Raw genomic sequence first — 9,165 nt, 5'->3', positions numbered from 1 at the left:
CGTTAGATATTCATCTGTGCACAGTTAGACAAACTGTCTATAAATGGAGGTGATTTAGTACTATAGGTACTCTCTCTAGAAGTGACCGTTAGATATTCATCTGTCCACAGTTAGACAAACTGTCTATAAATGGAGATGATTTAGTATTATAGGTACTCTCTCTAGAAGTGACCGTTAGATATTCATCTGTCCTCAGTTAGACAAACTGTCTATAAATGGAGATGATTTAGTACTATACTCTCACTAGAAGTGGCCATCCAGTCAAGATGACTCAAAGGACACACTGCAGAATGAAAGGAAAAATTGTAAAAAATTCCTTCTGAACTGTGACTGTTTAATAAAGACATGAAAGATTATAATTGTTTGTGTTGTTAGTTTAAGCACATTGTGTTTGTCTATATTTGATGAGATCACATTTTATGACCAATTAATGCAGAAAACAAGCTAATTCCAAAGGGTTCACATACTTTATCTTGCCTCTGTGTTTTTTTTAAATAAAGTTTGCAGTTAAAAGAGGACATAACAGAGTTATATTTGGTATTTCCGCCTATTTCACTTACACCCCAGATGGCTCATCTTACCCACTGACTAGGAGCAACTAACGCCAAACCTGGGGATGACCCAATGAATCAAATCTTTTTAGCGCTGCCTAAATTTTCCTTGTATAGAAAACACCGTTTGCAAAAATCAAAAGGAACGTTATAAGTGACTGAATCAATGAGACACACATACACGCAGATCTCTTGATGAGGGAACACTGAATGGAAAATAATGGTCTTCATTTCATTTATGCTGTATATGTGTGTTGTGTGTGTGTGTGTGTGTGTGTGTGTGTGTGTGTGTGTGTGTGTCTGTGTGTCTGTGTGTCTGTGTGTATACTGTGTGTGTGTGTGTGTATGTGTATATGTGTGTGTTTCAGCGTCCAGAGCGCGCTTGAGCATGATCAACACCATGTCAAAGATCAGAGGTCAGGACAAGGGTCCGGGTTACCAGCAGGCTGAGACGGTGCTGGCAGAAGCCATGCTGAAGTTTGGTCGTGAGCTCGGAGAAGAGTCTAGCTTCGGTATCTGTATATGCAATATATTCAAACACAGCGTTGATAAGACTTGAAGACTTGTCTTCCATGAATCCCCTGGTTCTGTGCGTCACAGGTTTGGCTCTGTTAGACGCTGGGGAATCGATGTGTGCGCTCGGTGAGGTGAAAGATGCTTTAGATATAAACGTCAAACAGAACTTCATCGATCCGCTACAAAACCTGCACGACAAAGATCTCAAAGAGATCCAGGTAACACACACACACACACACACACACACACAAACCTACACACACATACCTATACACACACATATATACACACACATATACACACAGTTTATTTGTGTGTTGATGTTGCAGACTCTGATTTTACACACATGTGTTTATTTATAAATGCAAATTAATCATCAAAATAGCAGAAAATACCCAAAGAAATGCGTCATTATATTCTTCTTCAGGGAGAAGAAATAGTCATCATCATTGGCCTGTTACACCACATTAGTTATTGTATCGCTCGACCTGTAATATGTGTGTGTGTGTGTCGTCCTGCAGCATCACCTGAAGAAGATGGAGGGTCGTCGTCTGGATTTCGACTATAAGAAGAAGCGTCAGGGTAAAGCGATGGACGATGAGGTTAAACAAGCACTGGAGAAATTTGACGAGTCGAAAGAGGTCGCCGAGCAGAGCATGTTCAACCTGCTGGAGAACGACGTACGGCTCCTTCACCACTGTGATGTTGTCAGTGTGTAATCATCATATAAACGCGTGTTTCTGTGTGCAGATTGAGCAGGTGAGTCAGGTGTCTGCTCTGGTTCAGGCTCAGCTGGAGTATCATCAACAGGCCGCAGAGATTCTTCAGCAGCTCTCCAGAAAGATCGAGGAAAGGTCAGCTGACCCTCTACAGTGACACAATAGTGATGACGGATTATGGCTGGATTACAGTGGAGATAACGGGACGCCCCGTCACACCCATTTATAATATGTGTGTGTGTCACAGGATAAAGGACGCATCGAATAAAGAAAGGAAGGAGTACGTCTCTAAACCCCGAATGGAGCTTCAGCTGCCCAGTGAGAATCACAACGGAGGAATAAACTCCAGTAAATCACCTGCACGCTCACCAGGTAACACACTTATCAACATACCACACGCTTAATAACGGCATCTGTGGACATGAAACCTCCTGAGATGAGATGTCTGAGGTCATTCATTTGATAATAATAATAGCCTAATAATAATAATTTAAATATGGTCATGACATCATCAAAGGCATCAGCTATTGCGATCACTCTGAGATCATCGTCTGTCTGCGGCTCGCTTCATGACTGCGCTTGTTAAATGTATATTTTAAAGGCTCATTATTACGGTTTAGTATTTCTCTGTAATGTAGAAGAGTGTTAGTAATGTTACTTATAACATTCACAGTCCTGCAACTCAAACCATTTTCTGATGCCCCCCAACATATATATATATATACACATATTATTATATAAATTAATATCTTAAACGTGCGACTAGTCGACTAATGGCTCACTAAAGGAAAATCTTTGGTCGGGGGCATCCCTACATCCATCGATGTGTATAATGCGATGGAGGTAAAGATGGTTAGATTTTAAATATTTAAACATTTTAAAATGTTCAAAAGCTTGTTTTCTGAAAGTGAACAAATAGTTCTGATAGTTTATAGTCTTGAAAAAACTCATTCAGACGACTTTATTGTTAGTGTTCCAAAAAAGCACGCTGAAGCTTTTCTCCTAGTGTTGTGTATTTATTTTAAACATCTTTATGGACAGAAATGTTTTTTGTATTGGGGGGTAATTCCGTGACTGCCGTCCATTATTTTGAATGGCGTTAAAAAGCAACTTTAATAAATAAACGGATGTTTACAGCGATTAATCACAAACAGTGGCCATTCAATTGTTCTCCTTGTACTTGTCGATGACCGGTGCATGATACGAGATATTTGTGTTGCACTCCTGGAAGTGTCCCGTGTGCAGATCGGATCTATATGCCGTTAACATCAATCCATAATCACGCACAATAAATCTGCTTTCAAGGATGTATATCTTGTCGTCATGGTAACACAGGCTAATGCTTGGGGTAAATTCTGTCATGTGACAGTATATTTTTGCGTTAATGCCAATATTAACGATAAAAAGTGTTTTTCCGCAACAAATCCTTGGATGGAAACATAGTTTCTGTAACACACATTTAAAGAAAAGGAAGGACGAGTGTAAAATAATTTTTTTCTGGTAATCAACATTTTGTCACAAATGCTGTCGACTGATCTTGTATTGAACCCAAAATATTCCTTTAAGCTAATATTATAGCAATATTTTTATTTCATTTTGTCACAAATGCTGTCGACTGATCTTGTATTGAACCCAAAATATTCCTTTAAGCTAATATTATAGCAATATTTTTATTTCATTTTGTCACAAATGCTGTCGACTGATCTTGTATTGAACCCAAAATATTCCTTTAAGCTAATATTATAGCAATATTTTTATTTCATTTTGTCCTTTATCTTAAGAAAATTACTAGTTTTAATTTTGTTTTCATTTCATTTTAATATTAGTTAAATTTGTCTTTACTTTTAGCAATTAAAGTAATTAAAAAAACACATATGTAAATAATAGAAAAACAGTAAATAAACAATAGCGTTTACAAGTTGTTTTGACAAGCTCTGAGCGGTTATTTCCCAGAATGCATCGGTGATCAAAAAAGGTCTTGGAAATCCGTAAACTTGTTCAGATGGCCGGTACTGCTCAGATAAAGGAAGCCATTTTTAATAAATGAGGAAAACTATTTCAGCCACACATGTCCGAATACCACAGGAGGATTAACCCGGTTATATTTGGTCTTCCTGATTGTTTCAGTTAACAATAATAACCGTGTCTCTCTCTCAGCTCCGTTAGATCAGCCGTGCTGTCGTGCGCTGTATGACTTCGATCCGGAGAACGAGGGCGAGCTCGGCTTCAAGGAGGGTGACATCATAACCCTGACCAATAAGATCGATGATAACTGGTATGAAGGCATGATCCACGGCCAATCGGGATTCTTCCCGTCAACTATGTGGACATTCTGGTGCCTCTGCCTCACTAGGCTCCGCCCACCCCCGCTATTGCCTAGCAACCCAACAGCCGCCTTTATTGTGCATGTGTGCTACAGCTTCACTTCCTGTTCCTGTGGATAATGACTGTCGATGACTCAGATGATTATAGACATTACGGTCAAGTGCTCCGTGTGTGTCGGTGTGTGTGTGTGTGTGTGTGTGTCGGTGTGTGTGTGTGTGTGTGTGTGTGTGTGTGTGTGTGTGTGTGTGTGTGTGTGTGTGTGTGTGTGTGTGTGTGTGTGTGTGTGTGTGTGTGTGTGTGTGTGTGTGTGTGTGTGTGTGTGTGTGTGTGTGTGTGTGTGTGTGTGTGTGTGTGTGTGTGTGTGTGTGTGTGTGTGTGTGTGTGTCGGTGTGTGTGTGTGTGTGTGCGCTCCTTGACTCTTGGTTTAGTGTCTAATTTATAATGTTTTATTTATTGCATTTCAATTGTTTTTCATTTATTTGTTGCTGGCTTTGCCTCCATTCTCCTGCACAGACACGTACTGCCTGAATCCTGTGACTTATTCACTTAAAACACTTCGTTCAACACCTTTGTTCATTTGTAGTGTAACTCGGCATGTCGCAGGAACGTAGAAGATAAATGCAATGGTTTGAGGAACTGATGCTCTAGTTGAGAAAAGTCTGTTCTTGCTGCGATGACGTCATCATTGACCGGTGGTGAGGGTCCAGTATTGCTCTCAGAAACGTGCAGTATTATTGCTGGACTTTTAAACTGACACGCCTCTTTTCACACCCTCAAAACGGATATTATACATCCTGTCCATCAAAAGCATTTTCAATCAGTGTTTTCTGTCCTGTCCAAGCACTCATCTGAAGAGACATCGCGCTCTTTTCACCGGTCCCATATTCTGCTGCACATAGAAATATATCAACCATCAAACCAAAACGGTTTATTTTGCTTGTTGTTTCTCGTTTAAAGTGAAGTAAATAAATGCAATAACGATATTAAGAGGATCTGGTCTGAACACAGATACACTGTCTGATGCTCACTTGTGTTGATGTATCTGGACAGTTTGTGAGTTTTGTTGCTTTGACAGCTGAGATCTGATCCATCTGGACTCCTGGACAAACAGCTTGACTTGATGGTCTACCGGTGATCTCGGCCTGACCTATAAACACGTGTTTACTGCTTCTGATGTAGCTACTATTCCTGGGAAAATTCCTGTAACATGTTTACTGACATTCATGACTCTGAAAACCGAATAACAGTACTGTTGTTTTGAGGTTCCCTAAGAGTGTGTGTGTGTGTGTGTGTGTGTGTGTGTGTGTGTGTGTGTGTGTGTGTGTGTGTGTGTGTGTGTGTGTGTGTGTGTGTGTGTGTGTGTGTGAGTGAGTGAGTGAGTGAGTGAGTGAGTGAGTGAGTGAGTGAGTGAGTGAGTGAGTGAGTGAGTGAGTGAGTGTGTGTGTGTGTCATATAAATGCTCAAGTTATCACTTTGTCCTTTTAGCAGATAGTCTAATAAAAACAGTAAATATGAAGTTTCTACATGAGAGTTCCCCATGAAATGTTTAAACACCTCAAGTTGTTTATAATGTACCAGTTTTATAGCACATCAATGTACGTATTAATTTGTTTAGTGTGTTACTTTGAAAGTATTATTTTGCACGTCTGCATATTTTTTTTATGTTTAATAAAGTATGTTTCATCCCCATCATTACTGAATCCTCCTTTTCTGTGACACACCAAAGTGAAGTCAAAGAACTAGCGGCGACTAAAGCAGACTGTTGGGTCGGCTCACATCGCCTGCGTCTGTGTCAGAAAGTTGCTCTTGAACACACCACAAAGACGACACCCGACGGCCAACTAGCATCTGCGTGAGAGCAAATAACTTACAATAACTTAGCTCACCAACGGCCCAACATTGACCGAAGGCCGACCATCTGCTTAGTGTGTCAGGACCTTTACTGTTTACCTGCATTATCGATGTGATGACGGGAGGTGATGGCGGGAGGTGATGGCGGGAGGTGATGGCGGAGGTGATGGCGGATGTGATGGCGGGAGGTGATGGCGAGAGGTGATGGCGGGAGGTGATGGCGGGAGGTGACATTGTTAGGTGACATTGTTAGGAGATGGCGGGAGGTGATGGCGGGAGGTGACATTGTTAGGTGACATTGTTAGGAGATGGCGGGAGGTGATGGCGAGAGGTGATGTAGGGAGGTGATGGCGGGAGGTGACATTGTTAGGTGACATTGTTAGGAGATGGCGGGAGGTGATGACGGGAGGTGATGTAGGGAGGTGATGGCGGGAGGTGACATTGTTAGGTGACATTGCTAGGAGATGGCGGGAGGTGATGTAGGGAGGTGATGGCGGGAGGTGACGTTGGGAGGTGACGGCGGGAGATGACGTTGTTAGGTGATGGCGGGAGGTGACAACGGGACGTAACGTTGTTAGGTGATGACGGGAGGTGATGACGGGAGGTGACGGCGGGGATGACGGCGGGGATGACGGCGGGAGATGACGTTGGGAGGTGATGGCGGGAAGAGGTGATGGCACATAAGCTTTCGCTTTACACAGATGATATTTAACTATTTGTCTCTGATCTTAGATCTATGTCTTGCCTCCACAGAATTATTCATTCCTTTTCTAAATTCTCGGTAGTTAATTGGTCTAAATCTGAAGCTTTGGCTCTGACAGTGTACTGTCCAGTAACGGCGTTTCAGCCGACGCCTTCCAGTGGCCCAAACAGGGCATTAAATATTTGGGTATCTGTAAAGGGATTACTGGAAATGAGGAGGTGAGAACCGACTTGAGAATATAAATAATAGTTTAATATAAAACTGAAACAAACACACACAGGTGTCGGACAGCTGCCCGTAAATCTGTCTCTCTGTCGCACTGCCGTCTCCAATCGGTCTTTATTCCTTTCTGTGGCTTGATTAGCTCGATTAGGGGCCGGTGTGCAGAATCACGACCCGAACCCGCCCTCCGCCCTGTCACAATCGTCCCTCTTTCTGTGATGTACACCCCCTTCCCTGGGGAGGGGCGTGCCTTCTGCTCCGTCTGCCGGCAGGTCATCTCCGTCTACCTGGATGAGGGAGGGGACAAGGAGAGGAAAAAAAAAAATAGTGTGGCGCCGTAACGGCGATCGTGCCAAATTAACAAAATATTAAAAAAAAATAAAAAGAGGGAAAGGCCAACACGGAGCGGCAGTGGGAGAGAGAGAGAGAGAAAAACGCACTTATTCTGTTCTTGTTTTCCGATATGCCGTAGCTTGGTCCCCGGCCACTCCTCCACCCTCCAGCGGAAGACAGCCACGCCTCCCCGCCATGTTTTTGGTGGATGGTAGGGGTCTCCCCTGCCCCTGGCAGCAGTAACCGCTCCTGGCGGTTGGTTGGGTGCCCCTCCTACCCTAGCGGTCGTCGGCTGTTCCTCTGCTTCCAGGTGGCCGGGCTCCTCCGTCCTCCGGCGGATGTCCGCGGCTGCTCCTTTCAGGTGGATGGTAGCGGTGAGAACTCCACTACGGCGCATCCCTCCTCCTTCCTGGATTTCAGCACCAGTGTAGAGGAGGCGAGAACCGGCTTGACCATATAAATAATATTTTAATAATGATCTTAACCACAAAGACAGACACACACACAGGTGTCGGACAGCTGCCATAACTCTCTCTCTGTCACACTGCCGTCTTATATCGGTCTTTATCCCTCTCAGTGGCTTGATTAGCCCGATTAGGGGATGGGTGTGCAGAAACACGACCCGGCCCCGCCCTGTCACAGAATCTTATTCCCAACAAAACTGTGTGATTTATTTAATTCAGCCGGGCAGCTGTGGCTCAGGTAGTAGAGCAGGTCGGCTGCCAATCGCAGGGTCGGCGGTTCGATTCCTGGCCCACACAACGCCACATGCCGAAGTGTCCTTGGGCAAGACACTGAACCCCAAGTTGCTCCCAATGACAGGCTAGTGCCTTGCATGGCAGCTCTGCCGCCATTGGTGTATGAGTGTGTGTGTGAATGGGTGATTGGGACACAGTGTAAAGCGCTTTGGTAACCTCTAAGGTCAAAAAAGCGCTATATAAATGCAGTCCATTTACCATTTACCCTTTAATAAAATAAATAAAATTAATAATAACATTCGAGCAATGTGGGCTTCATTACAGGTATCGATGATTGGGATCCAAGAACTTGGTTGAAGGGTCAGAGTGTGACGTGTTGGGCACTCAGGTTTCATTTTGCCCCGGACTCTGTATTTTGGGCAGTGGGGCGGTCATCGATGAAGAGAATAGGCACATAAAGAGTTGGGTCCTAACCAGTGTCACGATCCCCAGACAGATAGTTTTAAGGGTGATGGAGGTCGGCTGGAGTGCCTATAATTTCAGGAATGGTGCTTGGAGATGGGACGGTTGTGGCTTTTGAGGAAATTAGACTCCTTTGTGGGGAAATGGGGTGGAAATCTGGCATTTCTGGAGGGCTCTCGGGGAGGGGCAGTGGAGAGATTGGTGTAGTTGTCAATAATGATTTTGTAATCCTGTATGACCACTGGGATGTTGTTGTTGGCCAGGTTGGAGATTGGGAGGGAGAGGGGTAATAGTGGGGGTTGGAGAGCCCTCCAATTTAAGAAAAAGAAAGCTATAAATAATGATAAATGTTCTGCACTTATATAGCGCCTTATTAACCTTAGCGGTACTCAAAGCGGTTTACACTGTGATTCACCCATTCACACACCAATGGTGGCAGAGCTGCTATGTAAGGTGCTAGTCTGCCATTGGGTTCAGTGTCTTGCCCAAGGACATTTCGGCATGTGGAGTTGTGTGGGCCGGGATTCGAACCACCAACTCTACAATTAGTGGTCGACCTGCTCTACCACCTGAGCCACAGCCGCCCCTTATAATGAATACTTTATTGGATTTCTAGGCCAGCGGTTCTCAATTGGTTTTGCTTTGAGACCCAGATTTTACTGTGGGTATCAAGTGGCGACCCACCATAACAAAGAACATTATCTGTATTTAAAGGGTCATGAAACACTAAAGTACTCTCGATGAACGCAGGAGTAAAGACCTGAGCGACTTTGACGAGGGACACA

General features: G+C 43.8%; 1 pseudogene; it reads left to right on the top strand.

Moving 5' to 3' along the window:
* The first annotated feature begins 922 nt into the window (after positions 1-922).
* LOC127618779 (endophilin-A1-like) lies at positions 923-4,381 on the top strand (annotated as a pseudogene).
* The last annotated feature ends 4,784 nt before the right edge of the window (positions 4,382-9,165 follow it).

The sequence above is a fragment of the Xyrauchen texanus genome, chromosome 25 (genome assembly GCF_025860055.1).
Source record: "Xyrauchen texanus isolate HMW12.3.18 chromosome 25, RBS_HiC_50CHRs, whole genome shotgun sequence".
Lineage (NCBI taxonomy): Eukaryota > Metazoa > Chordata > Actinopteri > Cypriniformes > Catostomidae > Xyrauchen > Xyrauchen texanus.
The sequence above is the reverse complement of the archived record's forward strand: the minus strand, read 5'-3'. Positions and strand labels throughout refer to the sequence as shown.